Source organism: Mytilus galloprovincialis, chromosome 6 (genome assembly GCF_965363235.1).
Source record: "Mytilus galloprovincialis chromosome 6, xbMytGall1.hap1.1, whole genome shotgun sequence".
Classification (NCBI taxonomy): Eukaryota; Metazoa; Mollusca; class Bivalvia; order Mytilida; family Mytilidae; genus Mytilus; species Mytilus galloprovincialis.
The window spans coordinates 75,357,901-75,383,347 of NC_134843.1; the positions used below are offsets into that span (position 1 = coordinate 75,357,901).

At 30.8% G+C, this 25,447-nt stretch overlaps 1 protein-coding gene across 4 annotated transcripts in view; it reads right to left on the bottom strand.

Moving 5' to 3' along the window:
* Positions 1 to 25,447, bottom strand: part of LOC143080330 (sex peptide receptor-like) — a 69,088-nt gene that overhangs the window by 2,248 nt on the left and 41,393 nt on the right. Inside the window, exon 2 of one of the 4 annotated variants that reach the window (XM_076256124.1) lies at positions 10,644 to 10,695. The exons of 1 other annotated variant lie outside the window; for it this stretch is intronic. The gene's annotated coding sequence lies outside the window, so the exon portion shown is untranslated. Of the gene's footprint in view, positions 1 to 4,609; positions 4,825 to 6,229; positions 6,315 to 10,643; positions 10,696 to 25,447 lie in introns of those variants that run through there. 2 more of the 4 variants (XM_076256128.1, XM_076256125.1) reach the window with 2 other exon arrangements.

Here is a 25,447-nt window from a genome sequence, read left to right on the forward strand (position 1 = left end):
GATATTGATTCGAATTTTGTAATGTTTGAAATATATAAAAAGATCAGATACGTACAAAAAGGACACTAACGATTAAAAAATAACAGAGAGAAACCGACCCACCATGGTAAAAAAAAAAAAACACAAAAAGACAAACAACAGTCTACAAAAGAGGGACGAAAGATACCAAAGGGACAATCGGCAAACTCATAAATCCAAAACAACTGACAACGCCATGGCTAAAAACGAAAAAGACAAACAAACAACAGCACACACGGCACAACATAGAAAACCAAAGAATAAACAACACGAACCCCACCAAAAAACTAGGGGTGATCTCAGGTGCTCCGGAAGGGTAAGCAGATCCTGCTCCACATGTGGCACCCGTCGTGTTGCTTATGTGATAACAAATCCGGTATATAGTCTAATTCGGTAGGTCATATTCATGAAAGTGAAGGGGATTGTAGTTACGACGTAAGGGACATGTCCGATATCATTTGTGAAACGGTTATTCCATAACGGTCAACCAACTCGTGATGGCGTCCGTAAAATTTACGAAGGGATGATTAACAACCTTGCATAAAAAACCTACAGATTAAGCAGCACCATCACAGTAAACTTGGGACCGTACATCTTCAGAATGGTTTCAACGTTGATAAGAAGAACATTTTTAAGCTCAAAATGTGACTTTCATGTTTATTTTTTACCCCTTCAAAATATTTGTCAACGTCCAATGAAAACTATCGTTACAAACGAATTGCATTAGAATTATTAATTTACCAATTTCTCTGGATTGTTTTCCTTTTTTTTAAGTTAATTAAACTACAGATTTACAGAAAGTAATTAAACGGAAAGAATATTATCTTGTTCACGTAGTAATTCTAAGTTTGTGTTTTCGTAGAGTAAAAGAAAAAAAGACAAAGAACGCCTTGTTTCAATGTATAAGCTCAATATAGCAACATATACGTTATGTATTTGCACGGAAAAACATTCCAATTAAATATTTGTAACTGGCTATGCTATTAGATCACACAAAGGGAAAGAGTGTTTCATTTGTTCTCTTCGTTTTGATTATTGCTGACTATACTAGATAAGTAATTGTAACATTAGACGTTCTGCGCTCCTTGCAATAAACAAATAATTGCATTATAACTTTTGCTTCGTATTTTACAGTTTATTTGTATTCATCGCTGTGCCTTTAATCACTCGTAGCTTAACTTCGTGCATATTTCTTATAGGTAATCATGTTTTGCGACATTCCTTAAATTTGTTCATAACGGAATGGCTTTTGTTATTTTTGTCTTTGTACTCCAGAATGTTCCAGCCTGTTTTGTATGGAGTAATTACAACGTTACACATGTTTGGTTTAGTGCAATTGCTCATAAAAAGTAAAATTGGTCATTTAAAAACATGAAGATTTGTTAAAGTTAATATAAATGACTACTTTTCTAAATGTTAACCATTAAATTGAAAAAAGGAAATAATATCAATCTCAATTTACCAATTAACCTTTTAACGAAAAAAAACGAAAGGATAGTCTTCCATTTAATGTTCACAGTCATAGTCATAACTTACATTTATTTTAAGTTTCAATGTATAACATAAATGTTCATCAATTGTCTAAATCATATTCAATTGAAAAAAAGATCAATTAGGAGAAATGAAACGATTTTTACAAAAACAACAAGAATACAAAATGTTCCTTTTTGAAAATCTAAAGTGACGGCTAAATATAAGGTACAGGGGAGTTTTGTATTTCGTTCACATCCTGAAGGGATTTATGTAGGAAATGTCCTTTAGGTGCAGTTTGTAGCTTACTAAATATATACTGACCATTCTTGATTAAACGTGGTCTTCACAAAGCAAACAGACTAGGCTTTGCTCATTGTTGAAGGCCGTACAGTGACCTATAAAGCTGTTAATTTCTGTGTCATTTAATCTCTTGTGGAGATATGTCTCATTGGCAATCATACCACATCTTCTTTTTTTTATAGATATAGTTAATGTTTATAGCCGAGATAATGCTTGACCAATTGTTTTTGATGGACATTGCTTTCATGAGCAAATATATAGTAAGGTTGACAGCTCTAATTTCTTTAACCATGTACAGTACAAACACTAAATGTGATTTTTCTGTCACTTTTCTTTCACGTCTCAGACACCGCAACCAGTTAAAAAATTTTATTTAGTTTTTGTGGTCTCGAACATTGTTTGTGTTTGCCTTTCCAAAGAACCAAGGTTATTACAGACATTATCTCTTTACGCAGGTAAATAAATCCTTATTTGTTTCTATATGCAAACTTCAGGTCGAATGTATATACAAAATAAAACTTGTAAATAAAGTGGAAATTGCATTTACATGATTTAGAAAGGTAGAAATGTTAAATGAATCTGATTGTTCTTAAAAGAAATGGAATATACATGAAATTAGGGAGGTGCAAGTTCTTGATATTCGTCACGCTGCAAAAAATCGTAACGTTTTCATAATCTTTTGAAAAGCATCACACTGACTTTCGAAATGCAAAAAATAAGTAGGAGAACACAGGGATCCGTTCCTATCAAAGCGCAATGAGATACAATTATTCTTAATATGCAGCGTGGATTTGTATAAGTTTTTAGAATTGTAATATATATATTGTAAAAATAGAGCAATGTTCTATCCTAGATAAAATTATTATTGCCGATCGATATATTATACATGTATATTAGCTACGTGAATTATGTAATTTTGATATCTTCTAATCTACATTTCTCTGAGATAAATATTAAAAAATATCAATTGCACTAAATCAAAAGGTTCATGCATGCACTGCAAACGTTTTTTTTTTTTATATACACATACGATTATCATATGCATGATGTTTCAGTCACAATGATTGAAGGTTACTTGTTTTTAATAAGTTACATATCATATGGATGGAATTGTGTTATAGTGTTCCACACAATTATAAAAATAGATGAATAATATTATTTACAAATAATTTAATTTTGGATGTAACGGGTCTTCTGATTGGCTGACGTTATTTTGTTATGAGCCCATAGACATAATTTAGTCATGTGACCGTGACGTAATCAACGTTTTTTCATGGTTTTCTACGGTTTAAAATGGAATTTAGAATTAAATTATAAGAAATGACTGTAATATTTTTTCTGTCTATTTGAAATAACATAAAAAATGTGGTGCACACTGTAAAATAACCCGCTACGCGTGTTATTCAGTGTGCACCAAATTTTTTATGTTATTTCTTCATAGACAGAAAAAAATATTACTTACAGTCATTCCTTAAATACGTTTCCTATCAACATAGGTTAATTTCCCTTCGAAAAACAGTAGAGATGTAAAACGGCAGTATTTTGGTCTTGTTTTTTTTTTTTTTTTTTTTTTTTTGTAAGTACTGCATTATTTAGTACCAGTCGATATAAATGTTATTTCAATAACTCAGATCAGTAAACTCTGTTTGCATAAACGTATTTGTTTCATATTAAGTATAAAATCTAGCTTTAACAAGATATTCTATAATTCATGTGGAAACTACATGCATAAATTGATACAAATGAAGTGTCTGAATGTAAGCATGGTTCGAAGCATAACATGAACGTATTTATTAAATGTCTGAAAAATAAGTTTAGCGTGATAAAAGAGCAAACTATAACACGGCAAAATCTTTAACTGAAACAGATCAAATAATATATTAACGTAAAGTTTTCAGTACTTTGATCAGAGATCCGGCATTTTATATTTTTATATTACGGAGTCTTGATTAAATAAATCAACCAATAAACTAATATTCAAGAAAGTAATTAAATACTTATATCATATTTTCATTTGAAATTTTTATCACGTTTCATGTATTTTTTTTAATTTTATATGTTATGTTGTTAATGTCTAAACACATGTCTCTTGCGCTTCGCAAGACTCTAGGTAGGAAAACGATTGAAAAAAATATTTGTCTTTCTACCATTTTTTGTTTTAACTTCGAGTTCATTTCACTAATTCTTCATCATTTGCCGTCAGGAAATATTTCTTCAGAACAAAATCTGAATTAGTTGAAACTATTCAATATTAAAAACTGAATTATGACATCGACATTAAAAAAAATCAGCGAGAGAGAAAAAAAAAACTGCTTTTAAAATTTCGCATAAGAAAATTGTAAATGCGACTCAAACAGACGGATTTATAAAATCTTTTACTGAAAAAACAAAAACATGTATTAAAGATTTAGAGGTCATTTATTGTCTTAACCTACGAGAAGACATAATTGTTTCTTTACAAACAAAATATTGTAATATCATAATATTTCCAACAAGACGTATGTCTTTATCATTAAATGAAATATGCTTCTAATTATTTGTATGTTTTTGTCATCATGTTCATACACCCTTTCATCGTTTCACCACCTTTTATCAATCGATTCCGAAAGGAAGATAGTATTATTGTCAACACAAATTCATCTACACAAATGTATTTAAAAATAAACGTAACAACTTGTTATCGGAGAAATATCACTCTATTTTTTATATTATCGATTTGATACATACAACATAATGAAATTTTCTTTGTTAATATATGACTTGTACAAATCAAAGTTTATGTCGATTTTATAATAAAGTGAAAAAAAAATGTTCATACCTTATATCTTTAGCATTTAATTATTCCACATGTTTTAAGCATGTACCACAAAATCCTATTAAATGATTATATTGAACACTTTTTCATTTTCATGAATCTTCTCTCCCATACATAAAGAAAAACAAAGATTATTGGTCAATTAAGCAAATTTACATATTGGTCTAGCATGCAGCGTCCTATACTACTAATCATAGACGCGCTTTTTAAATCTGACTTTATTTCCGCATGATTGGTTCCAATCAAGCAGATATGGGTTTGTTGTTTACACTTAGCTGTGCACTTTGCTCTTTTTATAACATTTGAGATCTGTAATCATTTGATCTAATAGACAAACAATGGAGATGATACACACAGATCATCAATAATAGAGGAGGATGGTATATTTGCTTTATTTCTGTGACATTTCTATGAATAAGAAAATTATACAAAGTAATTAACGGAAACTGTCAACTCAACATGATTTTGATGAAGCTGACATAGAAATTTCTTGCTTTATGATTACGATGAAGGATCATTACACGTAAACATTCATGACTTCTCCATTGATCTTGTGTTTTTATTATTGTGAAAAACATTCATGTCACTTTTGGCAAATTTTATGTTATGTGTTAATTTGTATTTATGACTTTGTTTAGAGATTATATGTTAGATAATTTGTAGCAGGTGACATAGTGCTCCACGCCATCTTAATAAAAGATCAGCAATGGAATGTAATAATCACGTGGTAATAACGGCGTTTCATGTTCAATTATTCAAATTGGACCATCACAAATTACATTTTTTGGATGTCAGAATCGTCAAGTGACTTAATCGAGTTATTTTTTACACCCTTGTTGACAAAGTTTGATTTTGTCACAGGAGCAAGCCGTTATATTAGTCAATAAATTTATGATGTTAAAACAGATATGATAGAAGAATGACACAAGAAAAGAGCAAACGAGCAAACATTTCCCATCACCTTTGTCAATCAATTATATGTGAATTGTAAATACGTGTAAGCAGTCGTATTTACATGGTAATCAGTAATTTAAATTTGACCGCTCGGTCATTCGTCCTTTATATCAATTATCGCTTGAATTATTCACGTCAAATGTGTGATATTATCTTTAATAATTTGAAATTACCAAAAAAAAAAAAAAAAAAAAAAAAAAAAAGAAGTAAACAATCAAGATTACAATTTCTCAGTCCTTTTTTCAATTTTTCTTTTTATCAAAAAGGCTTTTTTTCAGTGTAAGCTATTTCGTTTCGCCACAATTTAAAAGTATCTAGTATTTTTAAAATCAAATCCGAGCTAAATTATTGATAATTCTCTGTAGACACGCAGCATTTTTCGAATTTCTTTAAAAAAAAAAAAAGACGCATTTCACACGTGAAATGTTTATGTGCGTATGACTCCATCCTATTGCTTACAACTTGTACTTACTAAATTTTGACTGAGATAATTAAGTCTCGTATGGAGATAACACATAAATGTTTGAAGTGCTTTAAAGGTTAACATATGATAATTTCCATATTTTCTGACTTTCTTTTTTTTGGGACTTCGTCTCAGTATATATTTTTTTCTTGTTAATACTCTCAACTAATAGAAAATGATACATAAAAAAGAATAAAATTGCTTACCAAAAGTATTGGACCATTCAACAGACCATACTGACCACTAACACAATCTCCTTTAAAAAGCAAACCAAACAAGGGCACACAACAAATCGCATTACACAGCCCTATTAAGTATACGTGTACCCAGATTTAACTTTACAACATTACATGACAGGGACAGGGTTTAGGCAGGGCAAGTGTTAATTTTATAATACATGGCATTCAGTTTCCATGCGAGGGGTCGGATAAGTGTGAAAACAATACTGAATTATAGCATGTACCAACTTCGAGATAGGACAAGTTTAAATACAATCCCAAGTGAACAAGTAGGTTTCAGGTAATGAGTGGAACAGTTTTAATACAATACTATATGACACGAAGATACATGTACCAGGTTTGACAATATATATGTATTAATACAATGCTATATGCCATGTACCAAATTGGGTATAGGACAAGTTTTAATGCAACACCACGTGATATGTGGGTACAAGGTTGGGGACAAGTATTAATACAATACAACCGGAAGAGGTAGGTTTTGGGTGGTGATCGAATAGGTGCTGATTTAATACATTACCACTGTGTATCATCGCCACCGGAAATTGGGTACTAACGAAGCGGAGAGAAATAGAAAAAAAAGTAAACAAGTTAAGAATTCATTCAATTTAAAACATTTCCACTCATGTGATGAGGGTGCCGCTTAAGAAATGATTTTCTGATATATAATTCTTTAAATTATTAGGCCGATAAGTACAAAATTGATACAAGATTTTGAGTAATACTCCAAAACTTGCCACTTAGTACCGGAAAATTTCGAGGTCGATCATCCTCTGTCGCCCCATTCTCAAGATATTGAACTGTTTTTCATTATTTTTCCAGACACGTTTTTAAATTATTATAGTGTGGCATCATATTTACTGAAATTTGTTGTCAAAAACATGTTTTTTAAAGAATATGGACAAAAACAGTGTTTGTTTGTTGTACGGCGAATTGCAGGACGTTGTACGGCGAATTGCAAAATAACAACTTTTGTCTGTACGGCGTCTTGCAATATATTATAATTTTAAGAGGAAATTAATCGCTGTTTAGATAATATCAAGTGACGATATTTGGTTGATATCAAAGCTTTACAGGCTTACAAATATACCAAATGTCTTACTTATCAAATATTATTAAATATATGCCGTTAATTCAGTTCAGAAGGCCTCGTTGCGTACCGCTTTTTGATTTTGTACAAACAGGTTTTTGTCCAACCATATCCTAAATACATTTATGTATCGTTATACTACTAACGACTGTCTTATTTGTTGTTAGGTTGAACTTGTGTAAGTTCAATAAAATAAACCGTCCATTTATCTTTTGTTGGTGCTGGCTTTTTTAATAGATAAAAACAGTGGAGATGTGGTATGATAGCAAATAAGATAACTATCCATCAGGATAAAATAAAGTGTATGAAAGCAATTAAAATTATGCTATCGTACGGCCTTCAACAACGAAAACTCGTTCCTTATAGTCGGCTATAAAAAGCACCGACAGAAAAATGCGGAAGGACTCAACAAGAAAACCAACGGCCTAACTGATATACAGTGCAGGGGCGTAGCTAGAAAGAAACGATGTGGAAGCAACTACTGCCGAGCGGAGCGAGGCGAAAAAATTTTGGGACCCTATTATGCAGAATTTTTTTTTTTTTTCGGTTTTCGGTCATAGGACGGTTAAAAGAGGAGCTATATGTAGATAAAAATTTATGAATGTAAAACTATTAATAAATCTCCTGAATATAGTAATACATAATAATAATAAACCAGTGTATAAATCAGAAAAAAAAACATGTAAGGTGTCACAAGTTGAAGCGCTCTTTCATCTCCAAGTCCCTATTAAGAACTCTGATCTGATATAAAAAAAAATAAAGCCTTGGTCCATCTTTACATTTCTGAAGTCTTAGACTAGAAAATTTGACATCAATTTGAGAACCTTATAGTCCTCATTTTTCGGCCACGTCTACCAGGCCACACTGTTCAGTTATTTTACGAATTGCAAATTGAAAAGGTAATTTATTTTTCACAATTCCGTCCAGGTACTCTGGGTCAATATAACTTATCAAACATTCCATATACATCTGAATTATTTTCATCATAGGACTGACCAGAGTTTTAGCTGGATAAGAAGTGGCCTTTCCTTTTAACGTTTTCGGTACATTACAAATAGAAGGCAGATATAACTACATTGGTTAGACGTATAAAGAGGGGCATGAGATATCCCTAAACATGTTTAAAACTGCCGCATTTGTTGCACCTGCATGACCCAACTTGAGTCCGTAACCTTTGCAACATTTGTATATAGTCTTGTATTTATTTCATATTTTTAAATTTTGGTTCATTTATATGTTTCAAGAAACAAACATTGAACTTCTACCCCCTTTTTGTAGTTAAATGATTGCTCACTTAGGAGACAGCTTCAGGTATATCAATACACAGTTACAAGTGTAGTTTCGCATTATAGCCATGGCGAATTTTCTAAATATGAAAGTTTTTGTACAATTGAATTGATTTTTAGATAGTTGAATAATAATATAGCCTTCCTAGTGGGTTTATATGAACACTTAGATTGTTTTTAGCATGTTTTATAAGACATTTGTCGGTTTGAACGTCCATGCGTTCCTATCCGTACCGCCATAGATTTAGAAATTTTGTATTGTTTTTCAACAAAGATTTGACGCTCGATCTTTTCAATTTTATGGAAAAAAAAAAGCAGAAATGCATATGATTTTTTTTTTACCTTTTGATAGATATATGTCTATGGTTTCAGGAAAGGTATCACTTTTATTGATTGAAATTTTCCTTTGGACCAAATTTTTGAGATCTTTGTGACATGTTCAACCCCCTATTTTGCAATATTTGGTATCAAATAAATGCTGATTGTTGCCATGGTTAAACAAACAAAAAAAAAAGATTATATTTCACCATTATTACTATTGGAAATCAAATCTATGGATGATTCTCTTTCCATAAATATACACATGCATAACTCAAATAGTAAGCCTTATTTATTAGGAAGATAGGGAAAGAGGGTGTTCAAAAATTGTGAGTGTCATTTCTAAGTTTTATTCCTATCTGTGAATTGACACCCCGCCCTAGTGCATAATTTTCTCGTTGCGTTGGGTTTTTTCTTCTATTTGGTCGGGCTTCCGTTTCTTTGACATTTTCCTCATTTCCATTCTCAAATTAATCAAGGATTTACTATACTCAAAGATTTTTTAAAGACATGTACAGTTACATATATATGCTGTTGATGTCACTCCTTTGCGGAAGCAACGTAAAGAAAGAGATGGACAGCAGATTTTAATGTGATTCTTGTAAATAACAGTTAAGATCAGTTAACAGAGAACACTTTAAGTATTAAGTAACAGATAACAGGAATCTCAATTTCAAATAAACAGTTAACAACATTGCAAATTTTAACAAAACGATTACAGACAGTGGGTCGAAAACAGTTAACAGTTTTTAAAATTTATCAGTCAAATAACAGTTTTAAACAAATTAAAACCTTGAAAAGGACAAAAACAGTTTGACATAAAACCTTAGATATTTGAACTTAATACTTTATTTTCTTTGAAAGGACGGTAAATAACTATTCTAAAATTAGCAAGTTGCCGTACAGCTGAAAACAAGTTGCCATACAGTAAATTTGTCAACACGAGCAAGTTGCCGTACCCTATACTTTATTTTTTATGGTCTATATTCTTTAAAATACATCTTTTTGACAACAAATTTCAGTAAATATGATGCCACACTATAATAATCTAAAAACGTGTCTGGAAAAATAATGAAAAACAGTTCAGTATCTTGAGAATGGGGCGACAGAGGACGATCGACCTCGAAATTTTCCGGTACTAAGTGGCAAGTTTTGGAGTATTACACAAAATCTTGTATTAATTTTGTACTTATCGGCCTAATAATTTAAAGAATTATATATCAGAAAATCATTTCTTAAGCGGCACCCTCATCAAATAAGTGGAAATGCTTTAAATTGAATGAATTCTTAACTTGTTTACTTTTTTTTCTATTTCTCTCCGCTTCGTTAGTACCCAATTTCCGGTGGCGATGATACACAGTGATTACTATGTTGCAATGAAAAGTAAGTAACAACTTGGCTGTGAAAAGATAGGTGGAATTTAAAAGGGGGGATTGTAAAAAATCAACAGACATATAATCAAGTGAGCGACAAACATCATTAACAATTCAAGCTGACACATACAGAAGTAAAAGAAAGTTGGTAAATTTTAAATAGAATAATCGTATTCTTTTGTGATAACATACTGTCTATTGGCTTATGTATGCATATAAGACCCCCTATCCCCCGCCCAACCCCAAAGGATTTTTTTTTTTAGATTTTTGGGTTATGGTTATTAATAAAATTTAAAATGATGTAGAATACTTACATGGTCGTCATATAACTTCTGATTTTTCTTTGTCATTCGGATTTATTAATATCTGTAAAATAATATACAGTATTGATTATTACTATATTTGATATTTGACTTAGTGTCTGTGAACTCATTTCTTTTCTTTTAAATGTAATAGTTGTACGACTTTGCCCCCCGCAGAGCTATAGAAAAACAGTACATTAACGGGTGTTACACGGACTGTTTTTAGATGATACACGGACTCTTTTCAGTTGTTACACGGACACTTTTTATGAATATAATCACTCGTGCATGATCAGTGAGTTCATGGGCACTTTAACTTTCAATTAGATTTGAACTTTTTGGTTCACCGACTTATTTCCTGTCTTTTTATTGAATGAAATATTTACGTTAGCAGCAATACCTTTTTTTTTCAAACATTTCCAGTAAAATACTATTCATATCAGTACGCTAAGGGATTAAACATTTAACTTCAAAAGGGGGGTATGGTTTTCTCCTAAAAAAGATATTTTGATCAAAAATTTTATGAAAAAAAAAAATATTATGGTCAAGCAGATGACAAATTAATGTTTTGCATGCTTCCTGATTTTCCGAATACCTTAAATAGTGCTAATTTAAACAAAAACATTTGGGTGATGGCGTTGAAAAGTAAATAGTTAATATATTCAAAAAAGAACATACCGCCAACTTTATGAAGCAAAATATTCGGTCAATAAATGTTTTCTTCGATATATCGGGACATGAATAGTATTTTGGACAATGCTGAAAGTAAAGAAATGATGATACTGACGTGTATATTTCAATAAAAATAAGACAGGAAATAAGTAAATAAAAATCAAATCTTATCAAAAGATAAAATCCCTATCAACTCACCAATGCACGATTGACCCTATAAACAAAAAGTGTTCATGTAATACACGTCCAAATAAGCAGCAAATCTGGAAGAAAATCATTCAACTTATGTCATCAATTTTGGGCGGTAAGCTGCGATTGGATCATAATGTAACACGTGTTTAATCCCGATCAACACTTGCAGATCTAGAGACGAGCATGAATTAAAAAAAAAATTAAAGTATATGCCTGAATTTATAAAATATTAAGACAAAATCCATTTTTTCATAAACATTTCATTCACTAATGAAGTAGGAAATTCATTCTTTTGATACATTTATATTGTTATCGAATTTATATCAGTGGCGGATCCAGGTCCAAATCCAGGACAAAACAGTGGGGGGGGGGGGGGGGGGGGGTGATCCAACTTTATGTCCCCATTTAAATGCATTGATCATAAAAAAAGAAGAATGGCACATCCTGCATTATTTCATCAACAATAAAGATCACAGCCTGTTTATTTTAAAATGAATTAGCTCCCCCCCCCCCCCCGCTTTCCATTTCATCCATAAAAATCAAACGTTATCCTACTTACCACTAAAATATTTCTTTAATATACTACTTTTTACGAAGTTGCATTCTAAAAAGTCTTAAATGTGTACATCATTCATCTTTTACTTGAAATGGTTCTTTTTTTTATCGATTCATTAGATTCCTGATTTTGTTCTTGAAAAAAAAAATCTCGGTTGAAGGGAAATGAAAAAAAAATGTGTTTATACTATGATAACTTACATTTACTGCTTGATAGCTATCTAAGTTTCTCAAATGTTTGGTGTTGCAAAATGTATTATTACTTTCTTGAAACGTCGTACAAGTCAGATAAAAAACAAAAGTAACAAAAGAAACAGACCGGTAACAACCAGCCGAATAGTTTTTCTGCACTTGTAGTCAACCCTTCCAATTGATATTTTAATCGTGTGTTTTTCTATGTTGTGATGTTATACTATTGTTTCAGAAAAAGGGGGAAGGTTTGGTACCATTAAAACGTTTAATCCCGCTGCCAATGTTTGCTTCTGTCCTAAGTCAGGAATCTGATGTACAGTAGTTGTTATTTGTTTATATGATTTATTCGTGTTTGTCGTTTGTCGTTTTTTTTTTAATATAGATAAGACCGTTAGTTTTCTCGTTTGAATGGTTTACACTAGTAATTTTTGGACCCTTTATAGCTTGTTGTTCGGACTGAGATAAGGCTCTGTGTTGAAAGCCGTACTTTGACCTATAATGGTTTACTTTTATAAATTGTTATCCAAGTCACAATTTGTCAAAGTAAACCATTTTAGGTCAAAGTACGGTCTTCAACACGGAGTCACACAGCACAGCAAGCTATAAAGTGCCTAACAAAATACTAGTGTAAAACCATTCAAACGGGAAACCAACGGTCTAAACTATGTAAAAAACGAGACACGAGAAACACTTATGAACCACATAAATAGACGACAACTACTTTACATCAGATTCCTGACCTTATAAATTTCATGCGTTCAGAGCGCTTATCTTGATTTCCCTTCATTAGGAAGGCTCAAAGCCGAATATTTGTAAGAGAAAGCAGTACAGGGAACTTAACAGTTGAAGAACTACATATATATGACCCAAAAAAAAAGACATTAAACGGTAAACTTTGCCTGAGGGAGTTCAAATGCTTGTTTCCTTATCACTTCAAAATTGATAAACGGAAAATTTTATAAAGGTTAATTATAATTCGTGTCAGCACCGACATACTGACGACTGAGCTCATGATACCCTCGGGGACTAATGGATTGCCAGCAGCGATATCAACCCAATCCTTAAAAAGTAAGAAACAACAATTTATAAATTTCATGCGTCCAAATATATTAGTTTCTGGTACCGTCATCAAGAACGCTCAAGGCCGAATATTTGAAAGCCAGTGGTGATTGATTATTAGTTACAATTGACGTACTAACCCACAAATCAGTATGGTATTTTTTCTCATCGAAGGTTGAACATAAATTTAAATCAAATTTACAGAAAAAATTACTATAACCTTGACTTTGGATTCAGTTATCTCAAACCAAGAAGATTTCTTATTATTATAGTATCATCTATTAAACCAAGTTTGATATCAGTTCCACATATTTTTCTAAAAATTTCATTCAGAAAACAAAACTGAGGATATCTTGGATTTTGAACACCTCTTGAAGACCACCAAGTCATTTGGGAAATAAAAAAAATCTTTAATTTCTCTTTCATAATGAACATTTATAACTAACAAAAAAAAACTGTGCTCCCCTAGGCTTCTACAAGAAAGTTGTGTAACTGTGTTGGCCACGAGCATCACTGAAGAGACATGTATTGTCGAAATGCGCATCTGGTGCAAGAAAATTGGTACCGTTAATTTTATTAAAACATTCTTTGGTTACTAGTACTTTTAGGATTTAAAAAAAAGTATTACATAATCACAAAAAATAACAAACGACTCTATTTTTATTTTTTGATATCTTAAAAAAAATAGTTCCGTAGTTCTGAGACAAATTGTCAACAATGGCGATAAGCATCAATTCCAATTCTGGCAACATCGGTAGAATAGCATCACTATCTTAGATTTAATTTACCAATCCATGACAAAGGCGAATGATGTTAAATTAAGATATTAATTTTATCAATCTTTAATTGCAATCCGTCCATCAACATAGTCAGATTGTGTCACTTTAAATAATGAGGAATGCTCTGGTTTCGTACAAAAACATTTATAAACTCAGAAACAATTTGAATACTTTGTATTTCATTACGTAATTCTATTTTTATTCATACATTTTCTATAAATTCATCTCGATAAGATTTTGGTAGGTTTAGTCTTCAATTTGAAAAACCAGTAATGTATTGTAACACGAGATTTCCAGGAAATGTTCAACCGTATTTGTTATATATTTTTTTAATCATTTATGATTTTTAATTTGTAGATGTTACCTATTGGACTGGTGTTCGGGATGATTTCAAACAGATAAATCTGCTCAAACTGGCGATATGGTACGTTTTAAACTTGCACTGAGGTACCGTTTTTTCTTTTGACTGTTACTTTAAGATGAATAACAGCAAGTAAAGAATTCCCTTAAACGTTTCATAAAGTTTGTACCATTTAAAACAACACTTCCTTGATAACGTAGATCATGTAAAAGTAAGAAGATCTGGTATCATTGAAAATTAGACAACATTCCACAAGAGACTAAATGACACAGAAATTAACAATTATTATAGGTCATTGCACGACCTTCAACAGTGAGCCACACACATGTCGCATAGTAATCTATAAAAGTCTATTGACTATTGGGCTTCTATCTATGCAAGGTATTACTTGTCTATTTTGTGTTGTCAGTTGATTCATCGCTATTCGGCGAGAGACTAAAAACGCAATATATATGCAAATATCAAGGCAAGAGACATGAAATTGTAAGAAAACAAAAACAAATATTTTCAAATTGTTGATTGACCACCAAAGAACTAAGGGTAAAGACTGTATTACCAAGAATACTTTTGGTCAAATAATTCTTCAGAATAAAATTCCATATGTGGTGTTTGGACTGTAAATGCATTCTGATGGCATCATAATTTTGATTTGAACTTATAATAACGCACTTCTAGGGATATTGATCAAATAACACATACACGCACATATATCTTTAGTATCATGCATTTGACAAGTAACGATAGCAATACAATATCATTTGCACTTAGAACTTTATGTGGAGAAATGCACATTTAGCAGTCACAAGAACTCAATTTATCTGCTATTGTTCTAGTATAGATGCATCACTAAGTTTAAATTCACTATACTTTTGTCAGATGTTAAGAAATATTGATGCATAAACCTGACCTTGCTCACAAATTGTTATACTAGTCATGGTTATATCGGAAAAGAATATCATATTTCATGTTTGTACAAGAACGTCTGCAGGAGACAGTCAATCATCTTTTGTGATCTTATTTTGTAATAATTCAACTTCAACTGCTTTACGAGAATTTATGCAGTTAAGACAGCGAATTTATAAAAACTCAAGAAACAAATATATATATAATAAAGTAGTTCTTATATTTTATTATTACAAACTTGTTACAGGGCAATTTTATTTTCTACACCGTAAGTAACAACGCGATTTTCATGGTAACGAATTTCAATTTGGTCAAAATAAAGACTATTGTTGCAATTTTTATTAAGTTTTTGTAACAATATTACATCATTTACATTAAGTGGAAAAAAACACGACTTTACATGTTGTTGGATGCGGTTACAGTTTTATATTTAATGGGATGAAAAGCCTGAAGATAATTGAATAAAATTAAACATGGATATGAATTATTACTCGAAAAAGCATCATTATTGCATAACAATAATACTTGTGAATTTATTCCTCATTATTACTGTCTGTCATATACCCAAAGAAACATGTACTTTAAGATAATATTTGAAAATCATGCAGTTGTGTTAATATTATTAAACATAAAAAATCCTGATAATTGACATTAATAAGTCTACTCTGTCATAAGGTATATTGAAATAAACAATAAAAAAAAAAAACAACACGGAAATTATTCTAAAGAGCGCTTGGATTAGCTTCTTTGAAAATGATAAGTCCTTCATTAGAATATGATTACGAACATATGTACTTGAAATTAGAAAATAAGTTAAAGAATCAAATAGTCTATGGTTTGAAGAATGCCTCACTTTAAAACGTTTCAAATAAATGTACTAGAAGCTTTTAACCAATCAAAATTAGACGTTTGAACAGCGGTATACTACTGTTGCCTTTATAATTGTATTATCCAAATTAAGTGAATAAGCGACAAAATAGTTCGTACAGCATATCCTAACCTTTAAAGTTTGTAACTAACCATTACGAGTTGAAACTTGTATTAGTATAGTATTTATTTAGTAGTGAATACAAAAAGCGTTTTAGCAAACGTAGAACACAAAACATAAAAAGCAAATCTTCTGTATTAGAAATTTATAAGATTTTTTCCCTTAAATTTTAGAATTATTTTACGTTATTTTGTTTTAGATATTCATTAAAAATGGTTTGATGAATACATAGCATATCAGTTCTAACTTTTGTGTGCATTTATTGTTGGAATTTTCCTGTCATTAAAGGTGAAGGCGAATAGGAAATGATGTATCGCTTTTCAATTAGGTTTCTCACTATCTTGCTGAGGAAATTACATCACCTGAACGGGAAATGCTTTCAAATCGTATTCAGTAAATGTTTTACACGAACGGTTGGTCTATTTAATAATGCAAACTGAATCATCAGCTAAAACGATTTTTATACAGCTTCAGTAACCCAATTGTTCTAAAAATGATATTTGTTTGAACTTTAAAACCGTATCATTGATAAGCCTGATATGTAAAAGCCAATATTCGGTATGAATTCGTGTGTTTCAAGCATCTTTGCAATTTCCCAATGATGCATACGAATTGCACTTAAACACTACAGTGAAAAACAAAATGAAAAGTTCTTATCTCGATGTTCAAAAAATATATATATAAAGACCAATAATTTGAAATATTATATGCTTGTTTTTTAAATAGAATTTGCAAAATGAAACATTTGTATCTCGTATTACCATAAAGAACTTTCAATGCAAAATACAAAAAGTCATATAATCTTTGAGCATGTACTCTAGTAAAGAAATATACACGTTTTCAAATACTAGTAACACTAATTGTTTATAATTCTGAGATAGTCGTTAAATTGACGCAAGTATATATTTTATCATAAAAATATTTTTGTAGTGCAAATGAATCAAAATGTTGTTTTTTTTCATCGTGAAAAATGCATAATGTTCATGCAAAAAGTGTAACAACAATAGCTAATTTAAAAAGGGGAAGTCAATAAAACTGACAAAAACAACCGCTATCAATCAACAAAATAAGCGAAAAACCACTGCATTGCAAATTGTATTTTCAAAACAATGCGAGAGCTTGAATTGAAATTAGCATACAATAATGGTTGACATTCAAAAAGCCATAGCAGAAATAGTTGAAACAATCAGATAAAGAATTCCACAAACTCTCAGGAAGAATAGAAATTATCATCAAAGATAATGCAAGACTTTAATTGATTAGCGTTGGTTGATGAATTAGTTTTGGACGAGATAGAAAAGAGATGCAGATGAACTGTGCAAATAAGGCTTCAACCGGAAATTGCTTTCTAGTCATCGACTAAATTAGTATATAGATGATTTTATCAGAGCTTCATCATATACCCGGAGTAAACCACTGAAATCTAAATAACAACGGAACGGAAATCGTCTCGGAACCTCTCGGATTATATTGGATTCCTCGTTATCATCAAATACGTTCATGATGACTTTCTCTTTTTTATATATTCGGATGTCGTTTTTAACTCTACCAAAGTAGGAATCTGACAGTTGTTTTCCATTCGTTTGATGTGTTTGTGCTTTTGATTTTGCAACTTGATAAGTGACTTTTCGTTTTGAATTCTCCTTGGAATTCGAAAATTTTGTTATTTTACTTTTTTCATTAAAGCATATTGTCTAATTTTATACCAGCATATACCGATTGACAAATAATTTGCTGTCCAATGTTCAAAACGTATAACTAACAAATTAGCACATATATACTTTAATAGTTTGTAACACTATATTAGGAAGCAATAGCTTTAAAAAATACGCGTTTGTAAATGATCTTGTTTTAAAATACCTTGTTTTTGGTATAGGGATTTTAATGCGACTATATGTTAAAAGAGTCCAACCTTACAAGTGCTTTCTTAACGACTCTTAGTAGTAAGAATATGACTGAAAACTAGTTCTTCTCTGTCGACTCAGTTTTGTAATAATATCACTGCTGAGTCTAATGTAGTCGAAACGCGCGTATGGCGTATTAAATCATAATCCTGGTACTATTTAGACGAATTTTGTTTGAAAATTTCTGATAGAACTGTAATCCTCTTAAGATGACCTACCATAATTGTCGATGCACTTTGCATCATTTGTACAAGTTGAATTATCTAGTCCTAAACTCGACTAAGTAATATGAAAGAAAATTAAGCAGCAAATCACTTCATATCTTTATCAGATTTTCCTTCCGAAGTTCTAATATTTTCTCAATGTCTATCTAATAGACACATATTGAAAATATATACGTTAGAGACAGAACTACAGAGGAAGTTAATCAAAATATGTTATGGATGGTCTATATAACGCATCAGAACCAATAATCAAATTATTGTAGTCAGATTCTATTTAAAATATTAAGTAAATGATGTATTGCATGATGCGGTATATCAATACGATACTGATTACGAAGTTTGCTTATTTATTGCTATTAATGATATCAGTACTATATAATCATTACGGTTTCTTGAATATACCATAGGATCAGTAAAGTTGCAAAATAAAAGTTTTTCCATTACTCTAAGTGCAGTTTCACACACCATTTAATAATTTAAAATAATGAAAGTTGTCTATCGCATTAAATCACTAATCATATGCATATTGAATGTGATTGGATTTAAATTGATAATGACGTCATATCTTATATAAGGAAGCAACTTACAAGTTATAAACATAGTCTGTGAAAACTGGATTAGGTTGTATCAAAAACGTTTGGAGAAATAAATTATGCACAACAGTCTTTATTTTTTTATTGTTGACTGTGTGGTTATTGAAAAAGATTATGTATTCAACATTTAACTATTCAGAAATAATTTCAAAACCTTATATTTCTCGTACAGAAAGAAGCTATTTTAATTAGTTTTAAACTTGTATCTAGCATGCATAAACTAACAAAGCAGCTATATTTGGTTGAGTATGGTGGAGGTTTGACTTTAATGATCAGTAAAATAATTGAGTCTGTTACGTTAAACTATAAATTTTAACAACCCATTTGATTTCATTCTCTGTCGAAAAAGAATTTTTAATATAGTCAATGCATTTTTGTTACAAAACAGGCAACTATTTGCAATGTTGAAAAAAAAAACAGTATCAACCGTAGCCATAGTCATCAAAATGGCATGGCTCTTCAACTTCGTACTTGTTTGGCTTTATAACTATTTTGATTTGAGCGTCACTGGTAGTCTTATGTAGACGAAACAGGCGTCTGGCGTATTAAATTATTATCCTGGTACCATTGATAACTATTGGAATCATTCTGTAATTACATAAAATATGAGAGAATATAGTGAATGAAGTCAATGAGAGTCAGGTATGCTCTTTGTCAGAATAATGTGTCTTGATATGGCGAAACGCTGTTTAAAAGAACTAAGATGTCTTTTGGTTCTTTTATTTTATGTTTTATTGTTTCTCTTTCATTAACCTTTACTGCACATTTCCAATTATTCAAATTAGAAAACTTTTGTTTCTAGAAAAATTGATGGATGTAAATGGACAATTATCAACGAGCTAATATAAGCCTCTTCTAAACACAATTATAGTACACGTAATGTCAAAGTAATAGGATAAAATTCTTATATTCTTAAATAAGTTGTAATGATCTGAAAAAAGATCCACTCTCTTTATCGATGTCGCCCGGAATAATTATTAATGCATTTTCATTGTTTAGATTCATGAAGGGAACTTTACTTATGAATATAAATTGAATGTAATTAGTCATTGGAATACTAAGTCTCAAAGCAATTACAGACAGGATATTTGCAAATGACATCTGAATATAGTTCCACCAGATACATAATAGCTTTTAACCCCACGGTGGATTAACTTACTCCTCGGAATCAGTTTTATTCTATTAACATTAGAAAAATCTGACGATACATTTTCAAATGGCAATAAAACCACTTTCAATCAATGTCATTTTGAAATACAAAAATATAGTTAAAAACAACACGCTTTTGGATTGTTTTTACTGTAGTGGCGTTTTAGGATTTATTGCAATATGGTTAAAAAGTTATAATTTAAAATTTACTTTTAATCCGATTTATTTTTCATATGCACGAAAGTTTTTTTTTCTTAAAATATTTCTTAAAATACAGACACTGGCATAAGTGAAAATGTTGTGAAAAATTAGTTGTCAATTTGTGATAAAAAGAGGAGGAAACTGTTTTATTCCAAAATTGTATTCAAGAAAATGCAGTGATTGTTTCGTTTGTAATTGGAAATTGAGTTACAAGAAGTACTCTCAATAGAATTATAGCCCGGACGAAAAGTTTTCTTTAAAGTACAAAAGTGGTTATGATTTAGTCTATGTCTTGAAATAACACATATAGAAAATACTATTAATGTTACATTCAGAGTCATATCACCATTACATGAGGCTTACTTAGGTTTTGTGTTTCCTGAACGAAATGATGGTTCATATGAAACAAACCAAACTATACTGTGTATATGCTTGTCAACAGTTTAATTCAAAAAAGAAGATATGGTATGATTGCCAATGAGACAACTGTCCATAAGAGACTAAAATGAAACAGACATTAACAACTATAGGTCACCATACGGCCTTCAACAATGAGCAAAGCCCATACCGCATAGTCAGCTATAAAAGGCCCCGATATGACAATGTAAAACAATTCAAAACCAACGGCCTTATTTATAAAAAAAAAAAATGAACGAAAAACAAATATGTAACACATAAACAAACGGCAAACACTGAATTACTGGTAAAACCTTATGTTTGCTTTAGTTGCAAATTTAATTTTTGTGGGGTTGGGTTGCTGGTTCATATCTTCCACTTCCATTTTTATTTATACATAAAGTTTTCAAGATTTCTACGACCAAAGTTCTTCGGGTAGATACTGAGTTTCTTTTATTATGATAGATTTATCAGATATCTAAGATCTAGGGATGGTTCATACTATATCTCTTAAGTTAAAGACGTATCCTTGCTATTTTTAGGGGAAAATACATGAAAACTCATCCATGAAGCGCTTACCCTTTCAGGGCACCAGAGGTCTACTCGGTTTTTTGTTGTTTTTTTTTATAGCAAATTATTGTTTTCTATGTTTTGTTTTCTATACATTTGTTTTTTTTTGTCGTTTTTCGATTGTTACCATGATATTGTCATTTCGTGTTTGATTACCACTTTTCGTATCTTTTGTTCCCTTTCTTCTTGATCTAATATATTTTTTTAAGTTGCGTGCTGCCCAGTCGAAAAACGTGACAAAATACTGGATATATATATACATATTCATTAGATTTACAACAATTAGAGATTTGAGGACCATTAATGAGATGGTATATTGCCAGTTGATGAAACAGTTGTCTGACTTAATGGTTAATTGTCAAGTAATCCTCAGCTAACATGTCTCTTAACTTATTAAGATATCGCTGGTCACACGAAGCCAAAACAATCAATTATTCTAAGTGTGCTTATTAAGCACGACGATTTATAGTTAAGGTTTCATGATTCAGCTGCAGTCTTTGAAAAGGAGCAATTACAATTTATTAAAGACGGTAGTTCAAACAATTACATAAACTTTGAGACAGATTAAACATGTAAAAACATGAACATGTAACTCGCATGTCTTTAAGCTTTGTCTATCCATGGGAATTTGTAATCATTTAGTGAAAAACACAATAGACTGAGTGACAGCATTTTGTCATTTTAAAAGATAACTTCAAAGCGTAAATGAGAAGTTTGGCTTTTCAAATGTTTCCAGTATGTTTGTTCTTAGGCATGTATCTACCAATAACAAGTTTTCATATCTTTTGTTCAGGGATTTGATAATTACATCACCGATTTTATAAACAATAAATTTCTTCATATAAAATTAAATGGGGTGAAAAATTACATTTTGTACTCTGTTTTACGTAACCTGAACCTGAATAATTCATTCTCTGCATATTCGAAAACAGATTGTATATTCACTTTACACACATCAAATTACCATGAATCTTGATAATTTATACATTTCTGTAACAAGAAATGTATTGCAAGTTGAAAATAAATGTCGAATACACCTTTATCTTACGAGCGATTATGATGTATTGAGGAACTTTAATGTACCATGTGCACATGGTATTAAGCTTAGTTTAATTTACGTTTTTAATGGAATTTATTTAGTGATCTCTGTACAAGTTCTAATATAGTAGAATGGTATTCACCCACATGCTGTCAATTACTTAAGATTAAGATTGCATTCTGTAGCGATTTAGGAAAAAAAAAACAAAAAAAAAAACAAAAAAAAACAAAACACAAAGAAAAAAGAACAAAGAACAAAAACAATACAGAATAGAAAACAAAAACAAAAATATAACAGACTAAAAGTAAACATTAAAGCAAAATGAAAAAAAGTTAAAAAGATCAATATTACAATGTCTATTACATTATACAATGGCATTTAGATAGACAATAGACGTATATGTCATGGGTTCCGGTCTTTAACATGGACAATCTACACAGGAATGCCAATAGTTCCCGGAGAAGATGTTCAGAAAAATCACAAATATGTGGTTATTGAGATTGAAAAATAAGACAAGTAAGTACTTAAATTCTGATCATTAAGAAGGAAAAAATAGACAGGTGAGGAAGACATTTCTGATCTCTCAGAGGGATACTTAAACAAGTAATTCACAAGATCCTATTATTCAGTCGGAAAAATTAGACAAGTAAGTGCTGATCATAAATTTGAAAACGAATACTCCGACGGTAGTTACATTCACGGTACCAATTTTAATGCAACATATTCGCATTTGACTAAAAATATCTTTTCGGTGACGCTTAAGTAAAAACTAATTGAAAAGTCCAACATCTAATACAAACGTTTAAGAGCTGACACAAAAAAGGTGAACCAAATCCGGACGAGAAATCACATATATATGAGAGATATATACATAGTTCAATAGTTCCGTAACAGACACAAAAGACATGAACGAGTAGTGCTATCTCAATCAAGATCTGTGGGCGTTATGATGTTATGATTTTATTAGATTACTGTTTGATTATAACCTCAATGCCAATTTATTTGCATGTGTTTGGACATAGCATCATATTTATTGTGTTAATTTATAGTTTTATTATAGTATTAACATTGCAATACAATTATTTTAGGGAATCATAGTTTAACTTACTTCCATGAAAAACACGACAAATGACCCATGCGGATTAGGATCTTATTACCCTTCAAGAGTGTCTGAAATCACCCTAGCTTTTTGTGGGATTCCTGTTAGTCAGTTTTATTTTTGTATTTTGTGTTTTGTGAACTTTTGTTTGTCTGTTTTACTTTATAAGCAAAATTGTAATCAGTTTGTTTTCGAATTATTAAGTTTGGATGTCTTTTTATTTTATTATGCCTTTCTTTTAAATCTCTGGTTTTCTATGTAGTGTATCGAAGACTTTGTTTGTTGTCCTTTTTTTGTAATAATGATGTCAGATTCTCTACGGTACACGAATGTTGATATCCCTTTCGTATCTTCCTTCTAATTCCTGTAGGTTTTAAAAGCACAAAAGTGAATTTTCAAATGAATCAATGTATCAATTATGCCTTCAGCATGGAGCCTTGGTTCACACCGAACAGCAATTTATAAAGGGCCACAAAATGGCTAGTGCAAAACAATTCAAACAAGAAAACCAACGGTTAGATCTGTATGAAAAAAGATATCTGTAAACGAAAAGAAAGCCAGATAGTGTAATGCCATTGCCAGAGCTTTACCGATATAACAGATCCATACCACTTAAAGAGAAGACTAATGCATTTCATATTATGTAATTGAGATTAAAATTAATAGGATTAAAATTTAAATGAACAGTAGCAAATTGTTCCTATAAAAAACTATTGAACTTTGCAGAACTGCGTGGATGGATTTTTCGCAATAGGAATGTAGAAAAGATATTCCTCTTTAACATAAATCTGAATTGTAACAAAGACGAAAACTCTAAAGTTAAGTAGATTTAATATGGATTCATAGTCATTTATAATGGAAGTTTTATGATTTTAAAGTGCCGATGTATTGTACTAAAAATATTCTTTCCTAGTGATGTTGGCTCAATTATCATCCTTCTGCATGCAATACATTATGTGCAGTGTGTGATGTTGATTGATCTCTTCGTGATTATGTGAAAATTCAAGATACGTGCATTTGCGATTAAATTTTGATTTTATGAAAAATTTTGAAATGCAATATTGCTTCTCATAGTGGTTCTGTGTGCAAAGTGACAACATAACCAGTTTACATTCAACGATCTTGCGTCTGGCTAACCATAAAACTAGGGTTGGCTAATCATTGTCATCGAAAGTTCTTATACAAAGTCAAGAAAATGACAGTTGATTTTAATTTACATGTACTTTTTCTGTTAATTAATAGCACTTAATTTTGTCATTTTTTTATTTTTGAAGACGATATATTTTGTGTGGCATTTTCAAAGATCTTGACCCCAATGAGGGTCTTTCCTAGTTGGGACGACAATTAAAAAGAATCCAGATACAAGTGTGCATATAAATAAACACAGGATTTAATCTAATACAAAAAAAAACAACACAGGAGTTAAAATATACAAAAAACACATAGAGCTACATAAAGCTACACACAAAATCAAATCTTACGTGCTACGGAAGGGTAACTACATACTTCAACAATTTTAACATCTATTGTACTGCAATTTTCTGACTTGTCAAATTCGATATCGAGTCATATTTAGTAAACCTGGTACATACATCATGCACATTACTTTGATTTAACGCAAATTATTAACAAAACAATGTAAGACCAGAATTAAAAATAATAAAAAAAAGAAAAAAGTACGTTATAACACACGTATTTCTATCAATTATATGAAACAACAAGAAAAGTGTTGTATTTGTACAAATAGATCTCTTAAATATGTTTAAAATCCATACAGAACATGATAATGTGCAATTGAATAAACAAAAAAATATTGATATCAATTTTACGTAATAGTTCATTTTCAAGAGTTAAAATGGTGGTATATGACTTTGATCTGCATCAGGACCGTACCTGGGAGTATGTCATCTTTAAAATTAACCATGAACGTATCACGTTTT